Source organism: Heptranchias perlo, unplaced genomic scaffold (genome assembly GCF_035084215.1).
Source record: "Heptranchias perlo isolate sHepPer1 unplaced genomic scaffold, sHepPer1.hap1 HAP1_SCAFFOLD_63, whole genome shotgun sequence".
NCBI classification, from domain to species: domain Eukaryota; kingdom Metazoa; phylum Chordata; class Chondrichthyes; order Hexanchiformes; family Hexanchidae; genus Heptranchias; species Heptranchias perlo.
In genome coordinates this window covers 1,684,984-1,693,277 of record NW_027139655.1, presented here as the reverse complement: position 1 = coordinate 1,693,277, position 8,294 = coordinate 1,684,984, and positions in this window count along the sequence as shown.

The following is an 8,294-nucleotide window of genomic DNA, read 5'->3' as shown; positions in this document are numbered from 1 at the left end:
TGGGTCAATGTACAGACAGGAAGGGCCCAGGGTGGGGCTCAGTCTGGGCTGCAGTGGGACACTGGGTCAATGTACAGACAGGAAGGGCCCAGGGTGGGGCTCAGTCTGGGCTGCAGTGGGACACTGGGTCAATGTACAGACAGGAAGGGCCCAGGGTGGGGCTCAGTCTGGGCTGCAGTGGGACACTGGGTCAATGTACAGACAGGAAGGGCCCAGGGTGGGGCTCAGTCTGGGCTGCAGTGGGACACTGGGTCAATGTACAGACAGGAAGGGCCCAGGGTGGGGCTCAGTCTGGGCTGCAGTGGGACACTGGGTCAATGTACAGACAGGAAGGGCCCAGGATGGGGCTCAGTCTGGGCTGCAGTGGGACACTGGGTCAATGTACAGACAGGAAGGGCCCAGGGTGGGGCTCAGTCTGGGCTGCAGTGGGACACTGGGTCAATGTACAGACAGGAAGGGCCCAGGGTGGGGCTCAGTCTGGGCTGCAGTGGGGCACTGGGTCAATGTACAGACAGGAAGGGCCCAGGGTGGGGCTCAGTCTGGGCTGCAGTGGGACACTGGGTCAATGTACAGACAGGAAGGGCCCAGGGTGGGGCTCAGTCTGGGCTGCAGTGGGGCACTGGGTCAATGTACAGACAGGAAGGGCCCAGGGTGGGGCTCAGTCTGGGCTGCAGTGGGACACTGGGTCAATGTACAGACAGGAAGGGTCCAGGGTGGGGCTCAGTCTGGGCTGCAGTGGGAAACTGGGTCAATGTACAGACAGGAAGGGCCCAGGGTGGGGCTCAGTCTGGGCTGCAGTGGGACACTGGGTCAATGTACAGACAGGAAGGGCCCAGGGTGGGGCTCAGTCTGGGCGGCAGTGGGACACTGGGTCAATGCACAGACAGGAAGTGTCCAGGGTGGGGCTCAGTCTGGGCGGCAGTGGGACACTGGGTCAATGCACAGACAGGAAGGGCCCAGGGTGGGGCTCAGTCTGGGCGGCAGTGGGACACTGGGTCAATGTACAGACTGGAAGAGCCCAGGGTGGGGCTCAGTCTGGGCGGCAGTGGGACACTGGGTCAATGCACAGACAGGAAGGGCCCAGGGTGGGGCTCAGTCTGGGCTGCAGTGGGACACTGGGTCAATGTACAGACAGGAAGGGCCCAGGGTGGGGCTCAGTCTGGGCGGCAGTGGGACACTGGGTCAATGCACAGACAGGAAGGGCCCAGGGTGGGGCTCAGTCTGGGCGGCAGTGGGACACTGGGTCAATGCACAGACAGGAAGGGCCCAGGGTGGGGCTCAGTCTGGGCTGCAGTGGGACACTGGGTCAATGCACAGACAGGAAGGGCCCAGAGTGGGGCTCAGTCTGGGCTGCAGTGGGACACTGGGTCAATGTACAGACACGAAGAGCCCAGGGTGGGGCTCAGTCTGGGCTGCAGTGGGACACTGGGTCAATGTACAGACACGAACAGCCCAGGGTGGGGCTCAGTCTGGGCTGCAGTGGGACACTGGGTCAAAGTACAGACAGGAAGGGCCTAGGGTGGGGCTCAGTCTGGGCTGCAGTGGGACACTGGGTCAAAGTACAGACAGGAAGAACCCAGGGTGGGGGTCAGTCTGGGCTGCAGTGGGACACTGGGTCAATGCACAGACAGGAAGAGCCCAGGGTGGGGCTCAGTCTGGGCGGCAGTGGGACACTGGGTCAATGCACAGACAGGAAGGGCCCAGAGTGGGGCTCAGTCTGGGCTGCAGTGGGACACTGGGTCAATGTACAGACAGGAAGGGCCTAGGGTGGGGCTCAGTCTGGGCTGCAGTGGGACACTGGGTCAAAGTACAGACAGGAAGATCCCAGGGTGGGGCTCAGTCTGGGCTGCAGTGGGACACTGGGTCAATGTACAGACAGGAAGAGCCCAGGGTGGGGCTCAGTCTGGGTGGCAGTGGGACACTGGGTCAATGCACAGACAGGAAGGGCCCAGGGTGAGGCTCAGTCTGGGCTGCATTGGGACACTGGGTGAAAGTACAGACAGGAAGGGCCCAGGGTGGGGCTCAGTCTGGGCTGCAGTGGGACACTGGGTCAATGTACAGACAGGAAGGGCCCAGGGTGGGGCTCAGTCTGGGCTGCAGTGGGACACTGGGTCAATGTACAGACAGGAATGGCCCAGGGTGGGGCTCAGTCTGGGCTGCAGTGGGACACTGGGTCAATGTACAGACAGGAAGAGCCCAGGGTGGGGCTCAGTCTGGGCTGCAGTGGGACACTGGGTCAATGTCCAGACAGGAAGAGCCCAGGGTGGGGCTCATTCTGGGCAGCAGTGGGACACTGGGTCAATGCACAGACAGGAAGGGCCCAGGGTGGGGCTCAGTCTGGGCTGCAGTGGGACACTGGTTCAATGTACAGACAGTAAGAGCCCAGGGTGGGGCTCAGTCTGGGCTGCAGTGGGACACTGGGTCAATGTACAGACAGGAAGGGCCCAGGGTGGGGCTCAGTCAGGGCTGCAGTGGGACACTGGGTCAAAGTACAGACAGGAAGGGCCCAGGGTGGGGCTCAGTCTGGGCTGCATTGGGACACTGGGTCAATGTACAGACACGAAGAGCCCAGGGTGGGCCTCAGTCTGGGCTGCAGTGGGACACTGGGTCAATGTACAGACAGGAAGGGCCTTGGGTGGGGCTCAGTCTGGGCGGCAGTGGGACACTGGGTCAATGCACAGATAGGAAGGGACCAGGGTGGGGCTCAGTCTGGGCTGCAGTGGGACACTGGGTCAATGCACAGACAGGAAGGGCCCAGAGTGGGGCTCAGTCTGGGCTGCAGTGGGACACTGGGTCAATGTACAGACAGGAAGGGCCTAGGGTGGGGCTCAGTCTGGGCTGCAGTGGGACACTGGGTCAAAGTACAGACAGGAAGAGCCCAGGGTGGGGCTCAGTCTGGGCGGCAGTGGGACACTGGGTCAATGCACAGACAGGAAGGGCCCAGGGTGGGGCTCAGTCTGGGCTGCAGTGGGAGACTGGTTCAATGCACAGACAGGAAGGGCCCAGGGTGGGGCTCAGTCTGGGCTACATTGGGACACTGGGTCAAAGTACAGACAGGAAGGGCCCAGGGGGGGCTCAGTCTGGGCTGCAGTGGGACACTGGGTCAACGTACAGACAGGAATGGCCCAGGGTGGGGCTCAGTCTGGGCTGCAGTGGGACACTGGGTCAATGTACAGACAGGAAGGGCCCAGGGTGGGGCTCAGTCTGGGCTGCAGTGGGACACTGGGTCAATGTACAGACAGGAATGGCCCAGGGTGGGGCTCAGTCTGGGCTGCAGTGGGACTCTGGGTCAATGTACACACAGGAAGAGCCCAGGGTGGGGCTCGGTCTGGCCTGCAGTGGGACACTGGGTCAATGTACAGACAGGAAGGGCCCAGGGTGGGGCTCAGTCTGGGCTGCAGTGGGACACTGGTTCAATGCACAGACAGGAAGGACCCAGGGTGGGGTTCAGTCTGGGCTGCAGTGGGACACTGGGTCAATGTGCAGACAGGAAGGGCCCAGAGTGGGGCTCAGTCTGGGCTGCAGTGGGACACTGGGTCAATGCACAGACACGAAGAGCCCAGGGTGGGGCTCAGTCTGGGCTGCAGTGGGACACTGGGTCAATGTACAGACAGGAAGGGCCTGGGGTGGGGCTCAGTCTGGGCTGCAGTGGGACACTGGGTCAAAGTACAGACAGGACGAGCCCAGGGTGGGGCTCAGTCTGGGCTGCAGTGGGACACTGGGTCAATGCACAGACAGGAAGAGCCCAGGGTGGGGCTCAGTCTGGGCGGCAGTGGGACACTGGGTCAATGCACAGACAGGAAGGGCCCAGGGTGGGGCTCAGTCTGGGCTGCAATGGGACACTGGGTCAATGCACAGACAGGAAGGGCCCAGAGTGGGGCTCAGTCTGGGCTGCAGTGGGACACTGGGTCAATGTACAGACAGGAAGGGCCTAGGGTGGGGCTCAGTCTGGGCTGCAGTGGGACACTGGGTAAAAGTACAGACAGGAATGGCCCAGGGTGGGGCTCAGTCTGGGCTGCAGTGGGACACTGGGTCAATGTACAGACAGGAAGAGCCCAGGGTGGGGCTCGGTCTGGGCTGCAGTGGGACACTGGGTCAATGTACAGAAAGGAAGGGCCCAGTTTGGGGCTCAGTCTGGGCTGCAGTGGGACACTGGGTCAATGTACAGACAGGAAGAGCCCAGGGTGGGGCTCAGTCTGGGCTGCAGTGGGACACTGGGTCAATGTGCAGACAGGAAGGGCCAAGGCTGGGGCTCAGTCTGGGCTGCAGTGGGACACTGGGTCAATGTTCAGACAGGAAGAGCCCAGGGTGGGGCTCAGTCTGGGCTGCAGTGGGACACTAGGTCAATGTCCAGACAGGAAGAGCCCAGGGTGGGGCTCAGTCTGGGCGGCAGTGGGACACTGGGTCAATGCACAGACAGGAAGGGCCCAGGGTGGGGCTCAGTCTGGGCTGCAGTGGGACACTGGTTCAATGTACAGACAGTAAGAGCCCAGGGTGGGGCTCAGTCTGGGCTGCAGTGGGACACTGGGTCAATGTACAGACAGGAAGGGCCCAGGGTGGGGCTCAGTCTGGGCTGCAGTGGGACACTGGGTCAAAGTACAGACAGGAAGGGCCCAGGGTGGGGCTCAGTCTGGGCTGCAGTGGGACACTGGGTCAAAGTACAGACAGGAAGGGCCCAGGGTGGTGCTCAGTCTCGGCTGCACTTGGAAACTGGGTCAATGTGCAGACAGGAAGGGCCCAGGGTTGGGCTCAGTCTGTGCTTCAGTTGGACACTGTGTCAATGAACAGACAGGATGGGTCCAGGGTGGGGCTCAGTCTGGGCTGCAGTGGGACACTGGGTCAAAGTACAGACAGGAAGGGCCCAGCGTGGGGCTCAGTCTACGCTGTAGTGGGACACTGAGTCAATGTACAGACAGGAAGGGCCCAGGGTGGGGCTCAGTCTGGGCTGCAGTGGGACACTGGGTCAATGTACAGACAGGTAGGGCCCAGGGTGGGGCTCAGTCTGGGCTGCAGTGGGACACTGGGTCAATGTACAGGCAGGAAGGGCCCGGGGTGGGGCTCAGTCTGGGCTGCAGTGGGACACTGGGTCAATGTACAGGCAGGAAGAGCCCAGGGTGGGGCTCATTCTGGGCTGCAGTGGGAAACTAGGTCAATGTGCAGACAGGATGGGCCCAGGGTGGGGCTCAGTCTGGGCTGCAGTGGGACACTGGGTTAATGTAAAGACAGGAAGGGCCCAGGGTGGGGCTCAGTCTGGGCTGCAGTGGGACACTGGGTCAATGTACAGACAGGAAGGGCCCAGGGTGGGGCTCAGTCTGGGCTGCAGTGGGACACTGGGTCAATGTACAGACAGGAAGGGCCCAGGGTGGTGCTCAGTCTGGGCTGCAGTGGGACACTGGGTCAATGTACAGACAGGAAGGGCCCAGGGTGGGGCTCAGTCTGGGCTGCAGTGGGACACTGGGTCAATGTACAGACAGGAAGGGCCCAGGGTGGGGCTCAGTCTGGGCTGCAGTGGGACACTGGGTCAATGTACAGGCAGGAAGGGCCCGGGGTGGGGCTCAGTCTGGGCTGCAGTGGGACACTGGGTCAATGTACAGACAGGAAGGGTCCAGGGTGGGGCACAGTCTGGGCTGCAGTGGGACACTGGGTCAGTATGCAGACAATAACAGCTCAGGTTGGGCTACAGTGGGACATTGTGTCAATATTGGATCAATGTTCATCGGAACACCAGGGGATTCCCCATCTCTTCTTGTGTTATTGTTGATGTGGAGATGCCGGTGATGGACTGGGGTTGACAATTGTAAACAATTTTACAACACCAAGTTATAGTCCAGCAATTTTATTTTAAATTCACAAGCTTTCGGAGACTTCCTCCTTCCTCAGGTCCTGAAACATTTACCTGAGGAAGGAGGAAGTCTCCGAAAGCTTGTGAATTTAAAATAAAATTGCTGGACTATAACTTGGTGTTGTAAAATTGTTTACATGTGTTATTGTTGCTGGATCTGTTCTGTCCACCGAGGGGGCCCTGGTTTAACATCTCATCGGGAAATGCAACAGTGAATGGAAAATAAAATCTGGCAGCGTGGAAGACGAACTGCAAATACGCTATCGCCCGTTTTGCTCTCACGCCAGAGGTGAATTTATTCTCTCATCTGTTCCTTAAGCTGGCGATCGAATGGGGTTTAATTGTCAGATATCTAAATAGTGAATCCTAAATTAACCTGACCAATCTGCCCTCGTTTCAGACACTGATCTAAATTATAATGTGATAATCAGTGATCCAACTAATGCTGAATTACGGTGATAATCTCAGCTGCTTTTACAACCGGTATTCATTGTGTTAAGTATCTGCCGATTAGTTAAGTTATTAAAATTGCTGGATGACCCTGTCTACAACTGTTTATATGTAATTATTACTGGTGTACTCAATGTTTAAATTATGATAATTATGAAATCCAAGTGAATAAACCATTGTTGTGCATGATTTGCTGTCCGATTTCTTCTTTGAAGATTTGGTGAGAAAGAAATTTCAGCCCTTCAATCAGTAGCTTGTGGGGATCCTAATTAATGGTCGGTGAAGTGAACTCATTCAATCTGAACTGGGAGATTTCAGACAGTTCAGCGAGCAATATTAGGCATCATTCACTTCTAGACATCGGCCACAATCGAACAGGAACATGTCAAACTGAGGCCCCAAAACCATGGCCCAGAGAGGAAATTAAACCCCAGGGCAATAAACAGACCGAACTCACTGGGCACTGTTTTGGTGCAGCCTGTGGAGGAGGCCTCGATCGGGCATCTCTGGGGAAGACGTCGGTCGGTCCTCTCTGGGGAAGGTCTCGATCGGTCCCCTCTGGATGTGGCCTTGGCCGGTCCCATCTCAGGGAGGAACAACAACAACAACAACATGTATTGATTGTATTTTATGATATATGTGTGTGTACATATATAAATATGTGTGTGCATATATATATAAATATATATGTGTGTGTGTATTTACACACGTCCAGCATGATCGATTCGTGGACAAAATAGCGGAAAGTGCGGCGGCCATCTTGCACAAAATGGCGGCAAGTAAGGCGGCCTTCTTGGACAAAATTTCCGCAAGTATGGCATCCGTCTTGGTCAAATGCCGCGAGTGCGGCAGTCATCTTGGACAATATCGCAGAAAGTACCGGGCAGAGTGTCCCCAGTGATACCACAGTGAACGCATAATATTCCCTTTACCCCAGAGTGCACCCAGTCACCCCAGAATGATCCCATTGAGCACTCAGGGATCCCAGAATGGCAGTCTTTATATTTAGACCACGACCACAACAACAACTACTACAACATCAATGTGTATTTATAATATATAGAATATATATATATATATACTACGTATATGTGTATTTGCACACGACCAGCATGGCGGAATTTTGGACAAAATGGCGGCAAGTACGCCGTCCATCTTGGAAAAATGGCCGCAAGTATTCCGCCATCTTGGATAAAATGGCGGATATTACCACGCAGAATGTCGACATTGATACGACAGTCACCCCAGAATGTCCCAGTGAACGCACAGGGATCCCAGAGTACACCAAGTCACCCCAAAGTGCTCCCGGAGTGCTCGCAGTATCCCAAAATGAACCCAGGCACATCAGAGGGATCCCAGAATTCACCCAGTCAACCTAAATTGATCCCAGAGTGCGCCCAGGGATCTCAGAGTGCATCCAGTCACTCCAGAGTGATTCCAGAATGCACTCAGGAATCCCGAGTGCAACCAGTAACACCAGAGGGATCGCAGAGTGGCAGTCTTTATATTTACACCACCACAACAACAACTACTACCAAAACAGCAACAACTTGTATTTATAACATATATGTATGTATTTACACAAGCAAAGTACGGCGGCCATCTTGGACAAAATGGCGCCAGAGTTTCTGCAATCTTAGACAAAATGGCCGCAATGAGTGCAGCCATTTTGGACAAAATGGCGTCAACCACTGCCGCCATCTTGGACAAAATGGCGGCAAGTACGTTGGCCATCCTGGAAAAAATTGGCAAGAACGGCCTACCATCATGGACAAAATGGCGGCAAGTGCAACGGCCATCTTAGAAAAAATAGCGGCTAGTACAGAGAAATGGCTAAAATTAACATGCAGATTGTCGACAGTGATACGACAGTGCTCCCAGAATATCCCAGTGAAACCTCAGTGACTCCAGAGTGCACCTGGTCACCACAGAGTGATTCCAGAGTGCACCCAGAGAACCCAGCATGCACCCAGTCACCCCAGAGTGATCCCTGATTGCACGC